The sequence below is a fragment of the Mercenaria mercenaria genome, unplaced genomic scaffold, assembly GCF_021730395.1.
Source record: "Mercenaria mercenaria strain notata unplaced genomic scaffold, MADL_Memer_1 contig_732, whole genome shotgun sequence".
Lineage (NCBI taxonomy): Eukaryota > Metazoa > Mollusca > Bivalvia > Venerida > Veneridae > Mercenaria > Mercenaria mercenaria.
Genome location: NW_026463629.1, coordinates 972 through 15,242, shown reverse-complemented (window position 1 = coordinate 15,242; position 14,271 = coordinate 972). Strand labels below are relative to the sequence as shown.

At 32.2% G+C, this 14,271-nt stretch overlaps 1 long non-coding RNA gene across 1 annotated transcript; it reads left to right on the top strand.

Moving 5' to 3' along the window:
• The first annotated feature begins 1,654 nt into the window (after positions 1–1,654).
• LOC128554770 (uncharacterized) lies at positions 1,655–13,711 on the top strand. Its single transcript, XR_008369691.1, has 4 exons — positions 1,655–1,801; positions 2,246–2,301; positions 13,285–13,359; positions 13,643–13,711. It is a non-coding gene; the product is annotated as an uncharacterized LOC128554770 (long non-coding RNA).
• The last annotated feature ends 560 nt before the right edge of the window (positions 13,712–14,271 follow it).

The following is a 14,271-nucleotide window of genomic DNA, read 5'->3' as shown; positions in this document are numbered from 1 at the left end:
ATAAAACAATTTTCCCTTTTTTGAGAACCAGAGTTGGGAGATCATGAACAACTGTCTTAACTTTGTAAGAAAATTATTTTTTTTTTGTTTAAACTAAAACATAATCAGTATTTTAGCAAACTCAATGTGACCAATCCAGATGTTGAATGTTTGATCTCAGTGACAATTTGACCAGAGAGAGTAAATCAGAAATAATTTGTTCTGATCCAAATTTTGTGGGGAAGTTGTATGACAGTTTACATTACTTCAGAGACTCATGATACATAGCCTAAATAGGACTAAAATGATAATAATGCTGCAACAAACAATAAAGAAAAAAAAAACAAGTATAATCTGTCAGAACAAATATTGCAAATTTATATATGTAACAAAAATTAAAAACAATATATTTTTTTTGCATTTTTTTACTCTCATTCAAGATTATATAAATAATTATTATGTGTAAAAGTTACTAAATTCAAACTTAATTTTCCGTCTTAAACAAAAGTAGAGATTGTAACAAAATACAATCCATTTATTATCATTAACAAATATCATCTAATAACATCGTGGAAAATAATAGTTTAAAAGTTTGTCCAGCATCTTTACTAGGTACATTCATTACATAGCTTAAAATGGGCTATAAAATTACAACAACCCATTAATTTTTTAAGTTATACTGTCGTGAATATATATATCATGCAGATGTTCTTATTTTAACTGTCCATTTCGCCAATTGTTAAGACATTTTATAAGCATTTCTTTTACAAAGAATTGGTCTCATAAATATGTATACATGATCAGTTATTACATGTTTATTCCATTTATGATTATATTAAAAGGTATGAACAAAATGCATCAAATATTCAACTATCTCAGTTAACATGCATACTAGTGCCTTAAATATAAACAAATTTTGCAACACTGGCCAGGTACATCATTTTCTGTGAGATAAGAATGTGCAAATGCAATCCTTACAGTAAATTAACTCTATGTGCTATAGAATTCTACTGTCCGAAAATTTCTCTGCCACGTGTGTTTGTTACTAATAATAGGGATGACCGCACTGAGTGTGACGTAGTGATACCTGTAATCTGAAAATGTGCTCATATTCGCACATCGAATCATAATAGATTGACCAGGCCAATGTCTTATTGCCGTATTTACTCTACTGAAAGAGGGAACAGATTTAATTTGTTGTTGGATTTAACAATTTATGTTAAATAACTAGCGTAAATACTTACCTGATATTTTTAGGCAGTATAAATCAGACATTGCAACCAAAATTTTACAAGATGGTCATTTTATATTTATATAGATGTGCCCTAGAAGGAACTTTTGGTATGCTTTAACTTGTATGATCTTTTTTAATGGAATTTCTGTTATTATCAGTAACATCTTAGGCTATTTTCGATTCATCAACCCTGGGGTAGAGCGCTTTTAAATCAACCCACTATACTTTAACTAAAATACTTAGTCGAAAATAGATCGGATTTCCAATATATAAATAGATCGGATTTCCAGTATATAAATAGACTGGATTTCCACTCTCCTAAATTTAGACATAAACAAAAGATTTAAAGTTCGTTAAATAAACATTTAAAGATAATGAAGAGAAAATGTAATATGTGTGCATTCTTTGTCGTCCCCATAGACTAGCCACTTAACACTAACTGCACGAATGTCCTATGTTTTAAATAATCAACTAGCCTCATATTGCCTGTTTGGTATCCCTTTCAATGTTTCTGTTTTTAGAATCGTTGCGCATGCGCATTATCTGTACCTGAGAACATCTTGTGCAAAAGGATTGATAAATATAAATGTAAGTTTTTAAATTTGTGTTCTCTTACCATAATTATAATCTCACTCATTATAGTTTTTGAAAATTTCTAAATGATATGTTTGGTTTTCGTTATATAATAAATGACCATGAAGCACCGTACGTTTTTTTACTTCATTTTATAAATTTCACTTTTTTCGATGATCTTTATGATAAACACAGTAAGATTAATACTTACCATAGCCTATTACCGTCGTCTAGTGATCGTGGCAGAAGTAGAAATCAGTCAGAGGCAGGTACTAATTAGTTTATAAGAATAGATATACTGTATTTAACGTTATGTAATATATTGTATTAACCAGAATACAGAATGATTTAATTTCGAATTCATACGATAAGCGATTACTGTCAGTATTTTGCCATATGAAATATAAATGCTATGTATTTCCAGCTAATTCCTTGTATGTTTTATGCAACCTTGTTTAGATAACTGTTCAAGATGGGTAACGCAGTATGGAGAAACACCGACCAAGTTGACAAAGGTAAGAAAACAAAACAAATGTCAATGAAACGACAGGTATTCATTTCAGTCCTTTTTAACTATATATAGTTACTTTATTTAAGCTTGATTGTGATGAAAACACATTCGAATCACTCTCGAGTCAGCCTCCTGGAAAAACCAGTATAGATGGCATGCCTCAAGGCATGGCCATGAATCTACAATCCCTGATATAACTGCCGATACCTTAACCACTAGATCACCGTTCCTCTATGATATATAGAGGTTATTATTGCGTCTTTCTATGAGGCATTTATGTTGTTTTTTGTTGTCTTTGAAAGGTGCTTTCGTATCTGTTTAGACCTCGCTATGGAGACGTAGTTTTTATATTTTTGGTTGTTTTTTAAGCTTGCGTTCACATCTTTTAGAAATGTCTATGTGACGTCCTTGAAATACTTCTTTATAGTGTATTTTAGTAATTAAGGCAAGAAAATAAAACAGCATGTGTTTCCGTGTGAAATCTTATATTACTTATAATCCAGCGGTTCATCAAGTGAGAAAACATCATAATTTTCAAGTATGATTTCACACATTATCCAACACTTAATCAACTAGTATTTTAAGCATCGATTGTCTGCTTAATTACCTTTATTTCATAAATCTGAGGCCTTATTGTGTCTTACTAGATATAACAAAGTAAGTCCAAAAGTTAAATATATTAAGTGTAATAATAATAAGTTCCACCTCACCATCCGAACTTATTCATGAATAATATTCTTATAAAACAGTAGAAGAACATAAACACTTTAAAAGAGTCATATTTTCAAGTGATGGTAAATGGCACCCTCACATTTCATCCGTTATTTCTCGTGCACGGCAGAGAATAGGAATACTAAGGTCGATGAAATTTATTATCAACAGACAATCGCTCGAACGCCTGTATATGTCTTTTATAAGATCACTTCTCGAGTACAGTGATGTCCTTTGGGACAACTGTACTAAAGAACTTAAACGCGAACTAGAAGCGATACAAACTGGAGCAGCGAGAATTATTACCTGCGCGACGAAGCTCTGCAGTATTAACAACCTGTGTACCGACTTAAAGTTGGAAACACTATCTAACAGAAGAAAGAAACGTAAACTTATACTATTCTACAAAATGAAAAATAACATTTCCCCAAGCTACTTATGTGACCTTATCCCTCCTTCTACACAGAACAGATATCAATTAAGAAATAACACGAATATTCCCTTATTAAGTTGTCGTGCACAATTATACAAAGAATCATTTATTCCATCCGTGATTCGTGAATGGAACGCGTTGTCCGAAGAAATCAAAGCAAGTCCTTCGTTAGAAATATTTAAGAGACGCTTAAACAGCAACGTAACCAAACCCCCGTCGCATTACCTTTCAGGAAGTAGGATTGGCCAAGTGTTGTGCAGTGAAAAATCAGACAAAAATGTTAAAAGTCAGTTATCACAAAAATGTATATCTTTTTAATATAGAAACCACAATAAGGATAAATTATTAAATAAGTTTATGTTGCTAAAATTTTAAATAATGAAATTTTTTTATGTTTTCATGACACTTGTCAAAACTTTATTGTTGTCCCAACTTTGACACATTTATGCACTTTAATGTTGAGAGCAAATATATTTTCAAGACAGCAGGTTTCAAGGAGAATAAATTTGGATTTCCAAGTGATAACATTGTGGTTCTCCACTAAAACTCTACGATATTTTAATATTTAAAGCTTTTTACTAATTGTTTCATTCTACGGATATCTGTGTGAAAACTGTTGATTGTTAACTTTAAACTGTGTGGTATTCCACTGAAGAATAATAAAGAAGAAAATCTGGAACAGTGTTTTATTATTATGACATAATAAGTAATGCCATTAGTGCCATAATACCTATAAAATTCCATCAAATTTACGGCATTACATGTGGCAGTGAACAGTGGTCTTTCCCAACCTCTCAATTAGCAAGCGAGAAACAAAATTCCCCAGGAAATTAGCTGCTTTGGATTACCAAAGGAAAATGATTGCTTGGACATTACCATACTAGACAAGAAATGTTGCTGGTAGTTGCAAAAACTGTGGACTAATTTACTAGTTCAGTAAATGCTTTGCCTTAAAATCGCGCTGTAATCAGTGTTTCAAAGTGGGACATTATGCGCGTGTATGTTATTTAAAGGAGAAATTGAAAGTGGCTGCAAAATCAGAAAAATCCAAACAGAGGGATAAAGCAAGGATGTCGGCATTTATTATAAGGAAGACAGCAGAAAATGCATTACCATTCTTTCACGCAGATGAACATTCAATAAGAGAAATGCAATTTAACAGTGCTAAAATGGATGAAGAGATGAAGCGGCAAGAAATGGCAGTACTGAAAAAGACAGTCAACAAACAAAATACTGAAATTGATATGCTACACGCGGAAAATGAGCAACTGAAGACAGTTGCAGCAGAACTTGAAGTCAACGTATCACAGCTTGAGGCAAAGTTATCAGATAAAGCGACTACTGAAGCAGGAAATGATACATCTCTAAAGGAAGACCTTGACAAAATCAAAGCATCATACCAAGATATGGAAACGGGACTGAACACTCTTTTATTGTGTTTGTTTTTAGAAACTGGAATTAACTATATAGGTTCTTTAAGTGATCAATTGATGCAGCATTTTAGATATATTGTGAACTTACACAGAGATGAGAAACGGGAAATACTGAAACTGAAGGAAACCATTTAAGAACTGAGAGCAGAAATTGCATCTAATGAAAGAACACGTGCTAAATGCAAGCAAGACTTAACTCAGAACAGCAAAAATCTATATTTGAAATGTAACAATCAAAGTGGAACAAAAGATTCATTTAACTTCAATAAACGCAGAAATTATTATAGAAGATAGTGATGGAACATTAATTTAATGAATAAAACTTAATTAGGACTGAATAATTTCTGTGGCAATTAAATTTATTTGGATCAATTTAAGTTAAATTCAAAAGTTTCGTTTATTTTAGTATTTATATTTCATAAATAGTAATGATATACAGTATCTCATATTGGTTCCTTTAATACAAATATTTCCTTTAAAAGAGAGGTAGTGTTGTGTTGTAAAAATTCATATTGTTTTTTAATCAATTTGACAAAAAAAAGTGGAATAACAAATGAATTCTTTGTGCAGTGCGTATTTATAAATTTCTGATATCACATTTATGCAGAGATATTCGTCTATGTAATTGTTGATACTTATATACTTGAAGTATAATCTGGTATTTACACGAACTGTGTATTTTTGATTACTTACGTATTGTACTTTGACTTTTTTGATTTCACAGGAGTGAAATATTTTTAGCGGGGAGGTAGTGTTGTGCAGTGAAAAATCAGAAAAAAATGTTAAAAGTCAGTTATCACAAAAATGTATATCTTTTTAATATAGAAACCACAATAAGGATAAATTATTCAATAAGTTCATGTTGCTAAAATTTGAAATAATGAAAATTCTTTATGTTTTCATGACACTTGTCAAAACTTTATTGTTGTCTCAACTTTGACACATTTATGCACTTTAATCTTTAATAGTCCAGAATGTACTAAAAGGTTTCTAAATGTATTTATGATCAGGTCATTGTGATGTCTGGATAATTTAAATGATAAGACTTCCTGACTGATAAGGTGTTGATTGCTGTCAAAACTTGTTAATATTCTAAATACTTGTAATTATATTACCATGTACGCTTCCTTGAATATGATTGGTATAAACTGTTGATTACAGTCACAATAAGGGTAATTTTAATTGGTCAGATATTATATGTTGAGAGCAAATATATTTTCAAGACAGCAGGTTTCAAGGAGAATAGATTTGGATTTCCAAGTGATAACATTGTGGTTCTCCACTAGAACTTTATGATATTTTAATATTGATATTTTAATATAAGCATTTTACTAATTGTTACATTCTACGGATAACTGTGTGAAAACTGTTGATTGTTAACTTTAAACTGTGTGGTATTCCACTGAAGAAGAATAAAGAAGAAAATCTGGAACAGTGTTTTATTATTTGGACATAATAAGTAATGCCATTAGTGCCATAATACCGATACCTATAACATTCCATCAAATTTACGGCATTACACGTACTACATACTCGTCTCCGTCTAGACTGCAGTTTCCTAAATTATGACCTTTTTCGTCAATCAATTTCAAATAGTCATTATTGTATATGCGGTGAACCAGAAACAACAAACCACTACCTTTTATCATGCCCGATTTATATACCACAAAGACAATTGCTCTTAAATGAATTACCTTGTGCACCCACTATTGACAACTTACTGTTTGGTAAAGAACACTTAACAATGATTCAAAATATATCGGTCTTTACTAAAGTGCAACAATACATCGTTGCCTCGAAGCGATTCTCCATGTGACCGGCGCACCGGTGCGTGCGGGTGACCGTCGGCGCGAACTGGCCGCATGCAGCACATTCTTAGTACTAAGCAGCATTTCTCAGCTATTTTCACAATGTTCATACTTTACTAAAAACAAGTTTTAAATGAGTTATTTAAGTACTGTTGAAATTCAAAAGGTTTCTATTGCTTGCTAATGTGTTGTAAAATGTAATTCAGCTAAAATATGTAGGCCTTCTTTGGCGAAAACTCAGCAAGTCAATCGCTTTGACTTTTCTATATAGTATAAAATTAATAATATCCAAAAGAATGTTATATTGTACCATGATCAGTGCTTTTGTATTTGTATCTATTTTACATTGTTTTATGAAACTTTTCATTTTGTATCGTAAACAATAGTTCTTTGCATTGTCCGTTGAATGAATGAATACTTGTCCGGTCCTGAAGATTTTAAACATTTTGTAGAACCAAACATTTTTAGAACGGTTTTATGTACGTAGAAGAATGTTGATGGATAGTAGAGTATTTCGTTGATAAATCATGATTAAGTGTGACAATTTTTCCGCCTGTTATTTTTACAGATAAAATAAAAAACAAAAGTAATTGGTCAGATAGAGGACTCGAACACAAAACCCCTGAGGTTAGTGGCAAAACGCGGTGTCCACACAGCTATATCAGCATATGATACATGATAGTATATAAGTGGCTTTTCAATAGTTATAAATATCGTTATTTAGGTTTGGACACCGAAAATTAACTTACGGAAACATACGATTATTCATAAGTGCCAGGTCAATACTTACGGACAATGGCTTTATTTTACTCCCACAATGTCAAACATGTGATAAATACATGATATGTATTACATTGTTTATATAACTGATTTGTAGACATGATAAACGTACAAAATAAAATTAGATTATGTTTTTCTTTTACGGACCACCTAGTACAAATAAACCATTTACATAAAAAACACAAGTTAATAGAATATGTATATTTTATAGTTACAGCAAAACACATATTTGAAATTATGAAAGTGAACACTATACAAGCAGTCAGAAGTAAAAGCTCACATATTAGTTTTTTTAGCTGTTTATTGCATCTATACGGTTTCCAAACAACAAGCCTTTGTATTTCGCTTTTATTTTATTTTATCATAATTGATTATAATCACGATGATACATCGTAAAGCGGATATAACTATAGCTGGTCCAGTGAGCCAAAATAAACAAGAAAAACGAGGTATTTAAATTTTAAATCCGCATTTTATGCTTTTTTCATAAAGGCCGTTTACATTTTTACTTCTGCATATAGCTAGGGTGTACAGACGATACACTTGGAACATTTAAAGCACATTTTCATAGCCAAAAGGACGAAATTAACTGTGTAAATTTCGGATGCTCGCCGCTGATTTGAGCACACCTGCAAAGTTTCTTTTTTTTTAGAAACATAATTGCATCAGTTATCAAAAATGTGAATCGTATAATTTGTTCACTGTAACCTTAAATTAATGCATGCCAAATACTGGAGCTTTCCGTGTTCACCTCGCAGAGAAATTCAACATGAATTACACGCATAAACTGTACAGGATATAGTTCCTCTTGCCTGCATACTGTAAGGGGGATAGTTTTTATCTGTACGGAGTATAGATTAGAAGTACATATCTGTAACGAATGGGAATGTTTATTCTCACTCGAAGTTGCAAAAATTGTATCATAATTATAGTACATACTTATATTTTCAGTTGTTTCTTTTATGTTTGCTTTAGGCTAAAACGTTCTTACAGATTTGATACATTAAAAATGGAATTTAAATTAGAAATTAAATTGTTCTATTTTTAAATTGGTTATGGTTTAACTTATAATTTGATTAGATTTGGTAAAGAATTATTCAAGTTCTTATTGAAAAAAAATCACAGCAGACAAATTCTAAAAGAGATGCACTTCTAATCATAATTATAATGAAAAAGTTACACTGCTGTGATTTGTTACTAATATGTGACTAAGTTCTTAAGTTTTCTATTTTTGCAGTTGCTGAAATAAACTTTTATTATTTTATCATCCTTTGTCTTTTCTGGTGAAAAATATTCAGATGTTTCCTTAAAAGTGGGATAGAAGAGTGTTTTCGAATGTATTAATTTCCCTTGAAACAATATAAAGTGAATATAATTTAAAGAATGTGTTTTACCTAATGGCAAGTTTACTTGAAAACTCAGGAATTTGATGTGTTGTCAATTTTGTCAAGCGTTTGAGGCTACTTTATTACATGATAATAAAACATTTTGATTACAATTTGGTAACTACATGTATTTCTATTGCCTATGGCATTATGGAAGTTCTATGGTACAAAGCAAGAGCCTTATTCATCACCCCCGAAGTTATGGGTTTAAATATTTTCATGGAATAAAGCTGTTTTGCAATTTTTAAAATGTATGAGTTAGATGAGAGTGATAGTTTGTAATATACTAGTATGCCTCGGTCATTGTGCAAGATTTAATTAGAATAAATAAATAATTTCCAGCAAATGCAACATTATAGATTCTTATTCTATGTAGACATTGATGAATTGGAATATTTTCTTCAAAAGAATTTTGTTAGGAATTTAAACCAGATTTTAGAAATAATCAAAAATACTAACTCAAGGGTCATAACTATTCTTCAAAAACAAAACTTCAAGTGGGTATCTTCACAAGCTGATTTACATGCCATGTGAAATGTAATGCACAATCTGAAAAGTCATAATTGGACAACACAACAAGCGCACATATTTACATGTTAACATGTCCATACAGTGCAATCAAGGACAATTGTAAATGCATAATTCAAAAACAAAATTGATTTGATATCTAAAACATTTTTATTTTCATTCGATCTATTTTTCAAAATGAATGCAGTGCCAGAAAAGATATGAATATACTAAATTATAATAATTACTTTTATCAGAAAGACCCCTAAATGTTTGCAGCATGCATCTTTTGACAATTCGTTGAATAATGTATCACAATTTTATGCAGATACACAAACATAACTATTAATGAAAAAAGAAGAATAAGCATATATTGAAATTTAAGAAAATGGCTGATCATGGAGGCAGCCATTTTAGTGTGATTATGACGTCATTTACACACTGCTTTATTTAGCAAATAACCTTTTAAACAGACTAATTTTCATATGTTTTTTAGTGTAAGATGTAAAACATAACAACTTCTTTCATTAAAGCTGGAAAAAGTAGAGAAATTATTCTACTGAAATAAGTAAATACAGTTCAAATGTGTATCTAAAAATTTAATAACTATGCCATTTTGTTTTTGTTGCCATGGAAACAAAATAGCTGCCAATTTGACAAAATATTCAAATGCTCAAAACTTTCTCATTTTTAGTCCGATTTTGAAAATTCTTTCACTTCTTTAATTGTTTAAAGAGAATCCAGCTGAAGAAATTAACATCAGAACATCGTTGCCTTTCCCTTTAAAAGATAAAATGGAAATATACTGGCCATGATCTCTTGCAAAAACTACGAAATTTTAGACTCTAAGATTGATTGGGCAAACAACGTGATCTCTGTTTTTATCGGTATTGCTTATTCATTTTACAAGTAAGGTTTAGATATTGTCTTTAACTGACACACTTATCAGAAACATAACACCTGTCCTACTTTAACCGACCACATGAGCTGCAATTAATTGTCTAAATGTGACGACAAAATCATGTAGAACGTCAAGAAAGTGTATGGTTAAATATTGTGTTAACAGCATTAACTTTAAGTACTGATATTGAATGAAACCCTCAGTACATCTCAACTTTCTTCGTCTATACACCGTACAGGATATTTCTGAAAACGGTCTATACCCCGTACTGCAAATGTCTATACCCCGTACACTCGTGTCAAAATTCATTTGGTTGATACAAAAAAAACTGTTATAATCAAATATCTAGGATTTTTCGTATGAATCTTGAATAGGAAATAAAAGAGAACTGCCGATTCAGAATTTCGATTAATCGTTATTTACCGATCTACTTTACTAAAATATGCACAAAAGTAAAGATCCGACAGTGAGCAAACGGAACATAAGCCTATACATAAACTCCATTGTGCACGTTGCCAGCAATATGGATGTATTTTTGGGCAAAGGAATCATTCCACTTTTGATAAAATTCGCCGTTTACATCATTCTTAATATAAATGTGTTGAAATAATGTTAAATCTTACCAATGGAAATGCAGAATTTCAAAACACGACATTATTTACAGCTCAATAACTAGTTTTATCCGCTGTACGCTGCATCACCGTGATAATACTAAATTTCTAGGTTTCGCGAAAATAAATTGTTATTTGCATGAGCATAATTTAAGAAAATGGGTTAAATATTTACCTGGAAAGTATTTTGACTTTTCGCGAAAAAATATTGATTTTTTTTTTGCGCAAATTATTTAAATTTAGAATTTTGATGAAATTTAAAACAGGTTAAATCATATTCAGCAATTTGCCAGATATGTTTGTTTGTTTGAGTATTAAAATTATAATTCCAAGTCGAGACATCAGCTCCATTTTAGTTTGAAAAAAAAATGTGTGTACCTCATTTGCTAAGATACAGTAAGGACCAAATGTTTCCTAAAGACAGTGTCAACCGCCGTCTGGCTACATATTCTATGGACATGCCAGTAGATGGACCTAATACTAATGACGCTGTAGTCATATCTCAATTTTCATGATCAGGCTTTTATTAATTAGTCGACGGTTAGTAAGTTTGGTGGTTGCATAATCGCTATACCACAATCCTGGGTTCTATTTGTATGTTATTGGCTACACTTACGTATGTGTCCGGTGGCAAATCTTCACTGAACAGGGTCTTCATTCTAATTGACTTTTTTGCCCACCTTCATCAGATTGTGGGCTAATCTAATCACTCTGCGTCCGTGGTCCGACGTCCTTCCGTCCGTTAACAATTTCTCGTTATCGCATCCCCTCAGAAACTACTGGGGGATTTTGACCAAACTTTGTCAGAATGATGTATTGGTACCCTAGTTGTGTTCCCCTGAACATAAGACTGGTTCAACAATCTTTGAGTGAGTTATGCCCCTTTTTTTATTTTTAAAACTTACATAGATTTATTTAGGGAAAAAATTTGAAAATCTTCTGGTCCAAAACCACAGGGTCTAGGACTTTGATATTTGATACGTAGCATCATCTAGCGGTCCTCTATCAAGATTGTTCAAATTATTTCCCTAGGGTCAAATATGGCCCCGTCCCGGGAGTCACATGGTTTATATAGACTTATATAGGGGAAAATTTTAAAATCTTCTTGTCATAATCTACAACATTCAAATTTGGACCTTATATGTAGTTTTGAGTGGCTAGATGAACCTTGACATGAGTTGACCTTGATCATTACCTAGTGACCTACTTTCAAATTTCTATAGCTACAGCCTTCAAAATTGGACCACATGTATAGATTTGTTTACAGAAATAAACTTTGACCTTGACATTGACCTAGTGACCTACTTTTACATTTAATTTGGACCACATGCATAGTTTTGTATTGCGGATGAAATTTTACCTTGATTTTGACCTAACGACCTACTTTCACATTTCTCAAGCTACAGCCTTCAAAGTTGGACCACATGCATTGTTTTATTTACTGAAAGGAACTTTGACCCTGAGATTGACCTAGTGACCTACTTTCACATTTCTGTAGCTACAGACTTTAAATTTGAACCACATGCATAGGTTTGTGTACAGAAATAAATTTTGACCTTGACATTGACCTAATGACCTACTTTCACATTTTTAAGTAACATGCTTCGAATTTGGACGACATGCATAATTTTGTGTTCGGAAATGAAATTTGACCTTGATTTTGACCAAGTCACCTACTTTCACAATTCTTAAGCTAAAGTCTTCAAATTTAGACCACATGCATAGTTTTGTGTACCGTAATGGACTTTAACCTTGATTTTGACATATTGACCTACTTTCCCATTTCTCAAGCTACAGCTTCAAATTTGGACCACATGCACAGTTTTGTGTATCAAAATTAACTTTGACCTTGATTTTGACCTTGATATGGTCTTGAAATTTGGAACTTTCAAAACTGACTCAATGGTGGGCGCCAAGATCACTCTGTGATCTCTTGTTCGATATATGTCTCTGACGATCATACTGCAGTGTATCCATAATAAATATCCATAGATTTGACATCAAAATCTTTGCCTTACTTTATTAGATATTTCAGTATTGTACAATCTGGTAGAGATAAGAGACTATCTGAGCCAGTTCCTTTAGGCATTCCTTAGTTTGTCTTTTTTGTTGGGTTTAACTTCGCAAAGACACAGTTTAGGTCATATGGCGATTTTCCAGCCTTGATGGTGGAGGAAGACCCCATGCATTATTTCATCACCAGCTGGCACCTGGGTAGAACCACCGACATTCCGTAAGCCAGCTGTAGGGCTTCCTCATATGAAGAATTCAACGCCCCGAGTGAGGCTCGAACACATCGACGAGGGGCAAGTGATTTGAAGTCAGCGACCTTAACGACTCGGCCACGGAGGTTCCTCATAAGTTATAGTTAATAAAACGGTATAGTAATCACCTATTCTTAATATGTTACTTTTTCAGGGTGGAACGGGTCATGGGATGATACGTATTCTAAAGCCTTATTGAAAGAAATAAAAAACACAAAACGCACCTATGGTAAGTTTAAATTTCAGTTCAGATGAGTCTTTATAGATAATAATAGTATAAAATAAATGTTTTTGAGATGTATCGTTTTAGTTAATGCAATGCAACTCTATGAAATATAACTCAAGAAAATGCTAGCTTAATGTGTTTTATAAGAATTTGATACAAAATAATACATTGAACCTTAACATTTAGATATGAGACCATCTGGGAAAGTTTTTAGGGAGGCTTTCCATCATTAAGTTAACAACATGGTTTGGTTATTACCTATCCTTTATATTTGTTTTTTTTTTAGTTTTGGCATCAGGCATACTTTATTGTGGACCAGCGACACATGGAAAATCCAGCTTTGTCAACAGCATTCGTAAGTTTGAATTATATCAGTTCAGACAAGTCGCTATAGCCGTATAAAAATATCAAATAAATGCTTTCAATATTGATAGCTTAGAGTATAACACTATGAATTAGAAATACGGAAGGCTGCTTTAGTACTTTTTTGTCCACCATTAAGCCAAATTTACTATTTGAACGAGTAGGCTAGGACGCGGTGGTCAAGAGTTTGATAAGATAACAAAGTAAGGTTTTAAATTTAAACACTTAAACAACTACAGATAACCATAAAGTCACACTCCAAACTGTGTTGTTATATATTCTGGACTTTGGGAATAACTAAAACCAATCAGTACATCTATACTTCCTTTTAAGCATATATGTTAGTGGGATGGACATCTTAGGCCAAATGGTTATAGTCCCTGATTTCGAGTCACCTGCTCTTTACCGTTGTTGGTGCAAACACTCACTTGGGGTGTATACTAATTTGTTCGAGCGAGGAAGTCATACAGCTGCCGCATTGAAGGTCGATGATTCCATCCTGGTGAACCAATGTCTTTTGTCACCATCAAAAGCTGAAAATGCGCTATGTGA